Source organism: Sphaerodactylus townsendi, linkage group LG01 (assembly GCF_021028975.2).
Source record: "Sphaerodactylus townsendi isolate TG3544 linkage group LG01, MPM_Stown_v2.3, whole genome shotgun sequence".
Classification (NCBI taxonomy): domain Eukaryota; kingdom Metazoa; phylum Chordata; class Lepidosauria; order Squamata; family Sphaerodactylidae; genus Sphaerodactylus; species Sphaerodactylus townsendi.
This window is the reverse complement of record NC_059425.1, coordinates 30,869,259-30,878,547: the sequence shown is the minus strand read 5'-3', so window position 1 is coordinate 30,878,547 and position 9,289 is coordinate 30,869,259.

The window sequence follows — 9,289 nt, the reverse complement described above, 5'->3', positions numbered from 1 at the left end:
GTCGTGCTCTGTTCTACTCTGAGGATGACCCCTTACTCTCTTTACAGTGTAGACCCTATTCCAGGTGTGATAGGGATAGCTTTCCCCGTCAGTCCTAAGAAAAGCTGAGCTCTAAACTATTCAGAGTAGAAAAAGCTCTCATGTAGTTTCTTTGTGATGTCAGGAAATGCTACAGCCTGGAGAAGGAAACTGAGTAGCATAAAGATGCAACAGATTAAATTCCCCTTGGGAATGCCTTGCATTTTTAGCAGCAGCTCAACCTATAAGGGCTAGCTGTACACTAAATTGCTGTTAGAGATACAGGAGCAGGATAGGATAGATTCTTAGCATAGGGCATTCATTGAAAATGCTGGGGGGAAGAATTAGGACTAATAAAAGGAAACACTTCTTCACGCAACGTGTGATTGGTGTTTGGAATATGCTGCCACAGGAGGTGGTGATGGCCACTAACCTGGATAGCTTTAAAAAGGGCTTGGACAGATTTATGGAGGAGAAGTCAATCTATGGCTACCAATCTTGATCCTCCTTGATCTCAGATTGCTAATGCCTTAGCAGACCAGGTGCTCAGGAGCAGCAGCAGCAGAAGGCCATTGCTTTCACATCCTGCATGTGAGCTCCCAAAGGCACCTGGTGGGCCACTGCGAGTAGCAGAATGCTGGACTAGATGGACTCTGGTCTGATCCAGCAGGCTAGTTCTTATGTTCTTATGTTCTTATGTTCATATCAAAGGCCAGGTTTTCTTCATTTTTAGGGTCTTGCTGATTCCCTGCTATGTCTGGGAAAAATTCTGTTCCAGGACAAATGAGCTATCAATTCTACCTGTCCTGCACAATGGTTTAGCTTGTCTCTGTGCACTACCCAGAGATTTGTGACCACCATTTTGCAATACAGCTGCTTTCTGAGGCATGCGTTTGTGTAATATACTTTGATAGATGGGGAAGACAGCATGAGATGGGCCTGTCTTGCAATGTATTATGCAGATCCTTGTTGCTTATATTCAAAAGTAATCCCCCCACCCCCCAGATTAGCATTTGGTAACTAAGGCCCTTTCCGCATGGGCCAAAAACGACGGCCTGGGGGCGGTAAAAACGCCGCCCCCAGGCCGCCGTTCGCACAGGCGGCGCTGCTGCAACGCAACCTGACTGCGCTCCCCCTCCCCCAGGGCTGCTGTCATTAGCCGCCCTAAACAACAAACCCTTTTTTTAAAGGGTTGTTGTTGGAAGCGTCTTCCCGGCGGTAGCGTGCGGGAACCGCATCACGCGGGGAACATCGCTGTCTAAAACTCCTGGCCCGTCCCGCTCACCTTGTCCCCGTCGTCGCCTGCTGGCCATCGAAGCCCCGCCCACACTGTCCCCCGACCCCTGGAGGTCGGAGGACAGCATGGCCGGGGCTTCGACGGCCAGCAGGCGACGACGGGGACAAGGTGAGTGGGACGGGTGAAGCGAGGCAACTCCATGGAGTCGCCTGCTGCTTGTCGGCCTCTGCTGAGGAGCCGCCCGCGATAAAAGCGTGCATTACGCGAAGTCGGCCTTTCGCCTCCACGCTACCGGCCGAATTCTTGCCGTATGCGTGGAGAGCTTAACAGGGAGGCCCGTATTGAAACGGCCTAAGAAAACCACATGTAACCTTGAAAGGACCAAAGAGTTCAATCAGTAGTGAAATCAAGCAGATCTCAGTTCTGGGAGACATCAGCTGCAAGCTTATGGAAGCATTCACTATAAACACAACTTCTAAAACTTTCCTTGAAAAGATTTGATCTTCTCTGTCAGTGTTTGTTAAAAAAGTTTATTTAGCAATGCTTCCTCACAGAAAGATAAACCTCAAATACAGACCCTACATTTGAATTCTGAATCTTGAGAAATAAATCTCATTGAAATCACTAATCTGATGGGGTGACAATAAGAATGTATACTGCTAGTTTATTTTCTTTCTTTTGAGATTGGGTCAGGAGGCATCTTCATGGTATCAGAGAAGGAGGGAAATATGTAAATTAAACATCCCATATCAGAAAATTGTTAAACTTAAACCTGCCCATCCCTGACTCTTACATGATTTCTGCCTCTTATTTTAAATATAAATTATTTCTATTCATTGTGTGAAACTTTGGCACACTCCTTGGAAGCAAATCTTAAAAATACATGAACTTGAAGTATCGGTTGCTGGCTATCCTAACCAAATAGATAATGTTTGAATTCATTCCTACCAAAGTTCCGAAAGTGGGTACAGAAAACTCATGCATCTTGTTCACCATTCTCAAGTGCCTTTAATAGGAAAATGAGCATTTTCTAAAACAAATCAATAAAAGCAGCCTAGGCAAGCATAAAATCTTAAAATCCAACTGCATAAAATATAACAAATGTAAAAATAACAGTTTAACAAAGTACAAATTTGACAGAATCCTGGTTCTGAATTGACAACAGTATTTGACAAAGTACAAAAATAAGGCACCAGGGAAATTTAAAAATTGCAATATAAAATGCATGCCAAAACAAAGTTTCAGCTGGATATCATAGGGTTAGTAGGTTTAGTGCTAAGGCTGTTTTCGCACAGGCGGATAACAGTGCCCCAGGGACGCTAAAAATGCCGTCCCTGGGGTGGCGTTTGCACAGCAGGTGCTGCTGCAGCGCCCAAGCAGTGTGAAGATGCCACTGCTGAACCTCAGTCCAGGAGTGAGGTTTTTCAACAGTGGCGTCTTCCATCCGCTGCTGTGCGAACGGCAGCGGGTGGAAGGCGCCACCCCCCGCCTTCCCCAAACGCCTTACCTTCGTCTCCTGGCTTCCGGCGCATTGGAGAGGCCAGGGGAAACACACCCTGGCCTGCGACTCCAGAGCCGTCACTCAGGCCAGGGGTGTGTGTCCCCTGGCCTCTGCGATGCGCCGGAAGCCAGGAGACAAAGGTAAGGTATGACCAACCGTCGCCTGCACCCCTACTGGGACCATCCATGCAAATGGTCCCAGTGTGTGTGGGGGGGTGCATCGGCATTGTTTATGCCGATGCACCCCCACTCAGTGCCCGTGTGGAAAGGGCCTAAGTGAGGGGTTCGGGAAGGTGTTCCAAAACAGGGCTGTAATAGAAAAGCTTTTATCTTTTATGGTCCTCCATCTAGTTACTGTAGGTAGAGGGGTCATGGAGCAGGGCCTGATAAACATTTAACAGCTCAGGCCGGTTCATTATGTCACCAGGTGGTCTTACTTAAGATAACCTGGATTGTTGGGCTTTAATCTTCTTGGGGAGCATTTGGAATGAAAAGACAGAAGCTTTAAATATTGCAAAAATATGTTGCTTATTTTGACCCCTCTGTATTGTGAACAACTTAGAGTGCCTGTTTTAACCTGCGCTGGAAGTGCAGTGACAAAGAGAGTAACGTGTTTACCAGCAACTCTTCCATTCAAATGTCATCTTTGCCATCAATGTGCTCAGTGCCCTTTGGCATGCCATTGTTGCTCACTCCCACATCTACAGTATGAACACAATACAGGCATTGATTACCGAGGCCAGGTTTGCACATTCAGGAGAGTGTAGTGGTAGAAAGGACTGCAGGCTACCAAGTGGGAGATTCTGGGTCTTAATGCTCCTTTGAAATTAAAAAAAATTAAAATGGAAAACTAGGATAACAGGGAACAAGCTTGCTCACTTGCTTTGTGGCTGTGCTGATTTTCTATTGTAGGCTGAGCACTAGAAAGTGGGATCTTTGATTTTAATTCCTGACATGGTACATCACCTCATTCTTCTGCATGTTTCATTAATCCTACTATAATATATAATATATATACAATAATATATATGCCCTAAAGTCTGTACACATTATAAGGAGTATTAGGAACCCAGATACTATGCCAGAAAGAGGAAACAAATTGCCAGCTATCTACTTAAGTTTGTCCAGCTATCTTGCATTTAGTGAGGTTCTTCTGCTGGTAAGCATTGTGTCCCCCCCCCCCCCCCCCCCGGCAATTTATACCTACAAATTCTTCACAGACTTAATTTCTTAATTTCATATTAATGGCCAATTTGTTGCTGTTGGTTTTTCTATCCATAGCCTTTTAACAAGCTGTTCCAGTTCCTGCTCCTGAATTGCCTCTACTACATAATATTTCTGCTTTTATTTTGCTGTAGTTTTTGAGCAAAATGTCACCCAAAGCCTTCTATTTCAATTATTTGGTATTGATTTTTGTTAAATGAAAAAATTGTGTCCATTGTTAAAAATTAGTGAAGCATTGCCTTTTCCTTCATGAATAAGAGAATCTGAGATCTTCCCTGGAAAAGTATCTTGCCACATGGTTTACTGCAGTGCCCCTCCCTGCGTTTCTCAGTGACACAAGGGCCCTATGACATAAAACTCCAACAAAGGAAACTGAAGCACATGCTGCAGGCTAGCCGCTGAGACTGACAATGGGTAGTAATCAGTGCTGAATTCTGATAAGAACTTGTAGTAGGACTGGAGGAATGTATCTTTCCTCCACTCCCCCACCCCGCCAAACCCTGATGGCCAGTTGCAAATAACTCCTGTACATTGAAAAGCAAATTCTTGGAACTGCAGAGTGTCATATGGGGAGGAGAAAAACTGTTCTGTCTTTTGAAAGACACAAAGTCAGCTCTCTTTTACTGCCTTATGCTTGGCTGTTTTTCCAAATGCCAGATACGTGAATATGATAGTATTACTCAAATGATAAAAGTAAATGTACTCTGTGCATGATTAGAAACACCCCACTTTAAAACTTCAGAAGCTTTGATGTTGAAAAATACTGTCATTATTTTTCTGAAATAGTGCCATCAAAATGCATGGGGTTTTTTTTTTCAACAGAATACAAGGTAGGTCCCTACTCAGAAAAAACTTAAAGATTAAAATTTGAGACAGTCTGCTGCAAAGAGTGGAGAGTGAGGTTTGAAAATAAACAATGCTAGAATATGTATTTATTTCTATTATGTATAGTTTCAGGAAGGAAAAGGAAACTAAAGGATTATGCTAAAGGTGTGAATTCTTTTCTTCAAATCACTCCTCAAAATTAATATTTTGTCTACCTAGTTTTGTTATCCCCAGCTGAGACTTAATCCAAAATTTTGCATTGTCTTTATATTTGTTTATGCAGCGATAGGTTTTAAACCTTTACACTTTTACACTGCTTCACGATTAGTTTCTAGTTATTGCTGTTTAGTGCTGAGAACATATTTAATGTTTTGGATACTTATTTTTATGGTCATTTTATTGCTATTAAAAGGATTACATTTCTTAACTGCCTCCAGAATTTGTTGCTTCCAAGGGTTACAAATGCCTCATAAATATATAGGCAATATGTACAAATAGCAACTTCTATATATTTTATTCATTTAGCCTGCGTTCATTTGCTGCTTGTCTCTTACTTGGAGATCCAAATCCAGGAAAAATGAACAAAGAATGCAAACACCTAGGTTGGTCCTATATCCATTGGTTCTATATCCACCTGATGCATAACCACTGGCCAAGATTCTTTTGGCTTTTTTTCCTTTTGGTGGAGAACTTTTCCTCCCTTTTCCACCACAGGAAAAACTGCAGATCTGACCCAATTAATGTTGATAGTATACCATTGTCAGGAGAAATGGAAGTCCTAGTGTAGCTACCAGAAAGTGGATACTCTAGGACTTCTCCTATTTATATATTACAGACTAGGAGAAACAGATAGTTCTGTGTAAAGCTACCAAATTTCAGAGACAGGTTGGGGACTGACACCGGGATGGGACTGAGTTTGCTGACATGCACTAGATTTTTCTCCTTAATACTGAGGAAAATCTGAAGAAAGCTTTGAAATATTTTTAGGTTGAATGGAACATAACTGGATTGTAGTCAGTTACTCCAACAGCAGTATTAACAATACAAGGGTTAGCATTCTATACAGAAGTCTACAAAGTAATGTGAAGTGGGAAGCAATTATAGAAGAAAGTGATATGTGCTAGGAAATTTAATTTTTCAATTGGTGGGGGGAAACTGACCTTTGTCCTGAACATGACACCACAGGATGTGATATCACCCTCACAGACTCTGCCCCTGGTACTACCACCACCCCAAATCTCCAGAAATGTTCAAGCTGGAGATGGTAACCTATCATACCCACACACCTAACAAAACCCAGTAGTTTTACTACTTCCATTGGCTTACAGAAGTCTAGTACCAAAGCATAGTGAGGTCTGGGGTCTGGCTACCCACTGCCCCAATAGCATTGCAATTCTTAGCATGGACCCCCACATCACCTATTCCAGATTAAGGATGTCCACGTAATGTGCAGCATGGAGTTCTTCCAGAATTATGACCAATCTCTCTAGTAGGGATTCATTCCCTTGGAGAAAATGGCAGCTTTCATAGGGTAGACCAGTGGTGGCGAACCTTTGGCGCTCCAGATGTTATGGACTACAATTCCCATCAGCCCCTTCCAGCATGGCCAATTGGCCATGCTGGAAGAAACTTTAATCAGAAGTAGCGAATCCTGGAGATATAAGGACCATCTCCTGGAGCATCAAACTAATATAAGCATCCCATTCCTTCTAATCTCCCTGCCCTTCCCAAACTCCACCCCCAAATCTCCAGGAATTTTCCAATCTAGAGTTGCCAATGTGATGACTTGTCCAAGGAGGATAAGCACATTGGCACAGATTGGCACTGTTACTACCTCAGAACTCCAACCGCCCAGTGCCCTGCTTGTTTGATTCTTCCAGACCTTTGCTGGAGGTCCTCCACTCTTCCTATTTTCCAGTTTATTTTTCTTCTAGTAGTGACTGTCTTTTAAACACTGTATTAGCATGCATCCATGCTTGAGTGGAGGAGCCCCATGGCGCAGAGTGGTAAGCTGCTGTACTGCAGTCAAAGTTCTGCTCACTGCCTGATTTCAATCCCAACAGAAGTCAGTTTCAGGTAGCTGGCTGAAGGTTGTCTCAGTGGTAGAGTCACCGTACCAGGCTAGATGTATCATTGTGTGCACTAGGGACGAAAAATGTCCTGATCATCTCCAATCTACATAGATCTGTTCCCATAGAAAATAAGGATGCTTTGGAGAGTGGACTTGAAGGCATTGCACCCCACTGAGGTCCCTGATCTTTCCAGGCACCATCTCCAGGTCTGGGTCTGGCACCTCAACCACCACCATTCCCTGTCCGTGGGTGAAGAATGGGGGTGATAGAGGTACCAGATCCAGACTGGGAAACTCCTGCAAATTTGGAATTTATTGACCTGTAAAGTTTTTTTTTTTTTGCAGGGGGGGGGGGTTGTTAAATGTGGGCAGGTGTAAATCACTTCAGAAGCTATACATTTGACTTAAGTCCTCCCATTCCTAAATTGCAATTTTTCTCCCCATATTAATTTTATTTCAGCATTCTTATTTGTGTCCTTTTGGCCAAAAATCCACCCCAGGAGGTTGCCAATAAATTTTTTACAATGGTATAAATTACAGTTGAAACAGCAATAATTTAATGTAATAAAAACAGAAAGGATGCTAAAACCAACAAGTATCATTCCACAATACAACTCAAATGTCTTTTGAACTCCTTTCCCCATAGTCCCATCTCTCCTTATTTTCTCTCTCAAAACAGTTCCTTCATCCTTATTCTCTCCTGATGCCTTACACTACATTTTAAGCAAGTCTGTTTTCCTGCCATTTTCCTCACAGTTGAGGTGCACAGTAACCTTAAGAAAAGGATAAGAGACCATCTCAAATCCACCCCAGAAGCCCTCTGTATAATTCCACTCCTTTTCTATTTTATAATCTATTTTTCCTGCCACAATCTATGTCCCACCCTCAGAGCTCTTCCTTTAGCGCTTTTCGCCAAATTAAGGCTCCTTCTGGCTTTCAAAACAAGCCTCTTTTCCCGCCATTTTTAACTGTCACCCCCCTCAGCAGCAAAGCAGCAAAATAGCATGGAAAAGGCCTCGAGAGAGAAGGGATGAACGAAGAAACATTGCGTGTCAAGAAGGAGGCAACCCTTTCACAAGATAAACATACAGTTATACATTATTATATAAATATACAGTTATAAAGTATATAAATATAGTTATCAATCATAAATTATTATTGATCTTATGAATTTATAACCTAGCACAGCAAACTGGTGCTCTGAATTAGAGGGTTGTAGTTTCTCATAAATGGGGTATGGGGAACGTTACTGAACAAACTTTTATTTTATTTATGTATTTATTTATTGTTTAGTTTTATATACCGCCCTATCTTGGAAGGGGCAAACCCCTCACCCCATTAACATGTTTGGAAATTTTAATTTCAGAATTTATGTTTACCTGACATCTCCCCCCCCCCCCCAATTGGATACCAAAAATATTAATATCCATGAATCAGAGCATCAAATAAAGTTCTTATGCGCCACATTTTAACAGCATCAACATTCAGGAATATGACTATTATGCTTCATCTCATTTTTCCTTCATGGAATTCAGGACACTAGGCATGTTAATAGTATCAAAATTATTTTTTTTAAGTTTCTGGATGAAGGAATGATGCCAAATTGTTTCTACAAGTTTATTTCAGTCAAGATGGAAGGATTGAATAAAATACTAATAGAAAAAAGGGCAATGGAGTCCCTTACAGATTAATTAGATTAGAAGCCACAGGTAACAATAAATGATAATGAGCACTTTTGGTAGTGAATAGCTACACTAATCAGAATAAAAAGCCACAAATATATGATTAATTGGCATTAAATACACAATAATATGTAATAAATTAAACTTTTTTCCTTCACAAAACATTTACATTATAAATAATTCACCAACAAATGGCTTAGTATTGTTTTGGTTGTCTCCAAAGCCCCCAAAAGTTATCTAGCCATATAGTAGACATTAGAGCAGGAACATCTGATTTATTATCTTTCCATAATACAGAACACTCCAAAAAGTACTGCAGCAATGCTAAAAGACCAAGAGCATGATCTAATCAGCATAATGTAGTCATTGAATTCATTAGGAGAAATCTGAGTATGGGATTAATTCCTACAAATCAAATGCAACTAAAAAGGGGTGAACTGGATGGATCATGTTCTTAGCATGCAGCAGAAATGGAACTCTAATATTTAGAGACTTTCTCTGTTCCACTGTTGCCCTCTTGCAACGGGAAAGATCTTAAGTGCATGCTTGTTTAGCTGATGGCAATAAAATGGAATGGAAGAACTTAACCTTGACTCGATGATGCACCAAAGTTTATGAGATTTCTGGAAACAGTCAGTGATCTCAACCATACTATAAATACCAATTAGCTAATTAACTAGTTGTGAATAGTTGGAGTAGGTAATAGTTCCTTCACTCATAGTGCCAGTCGAA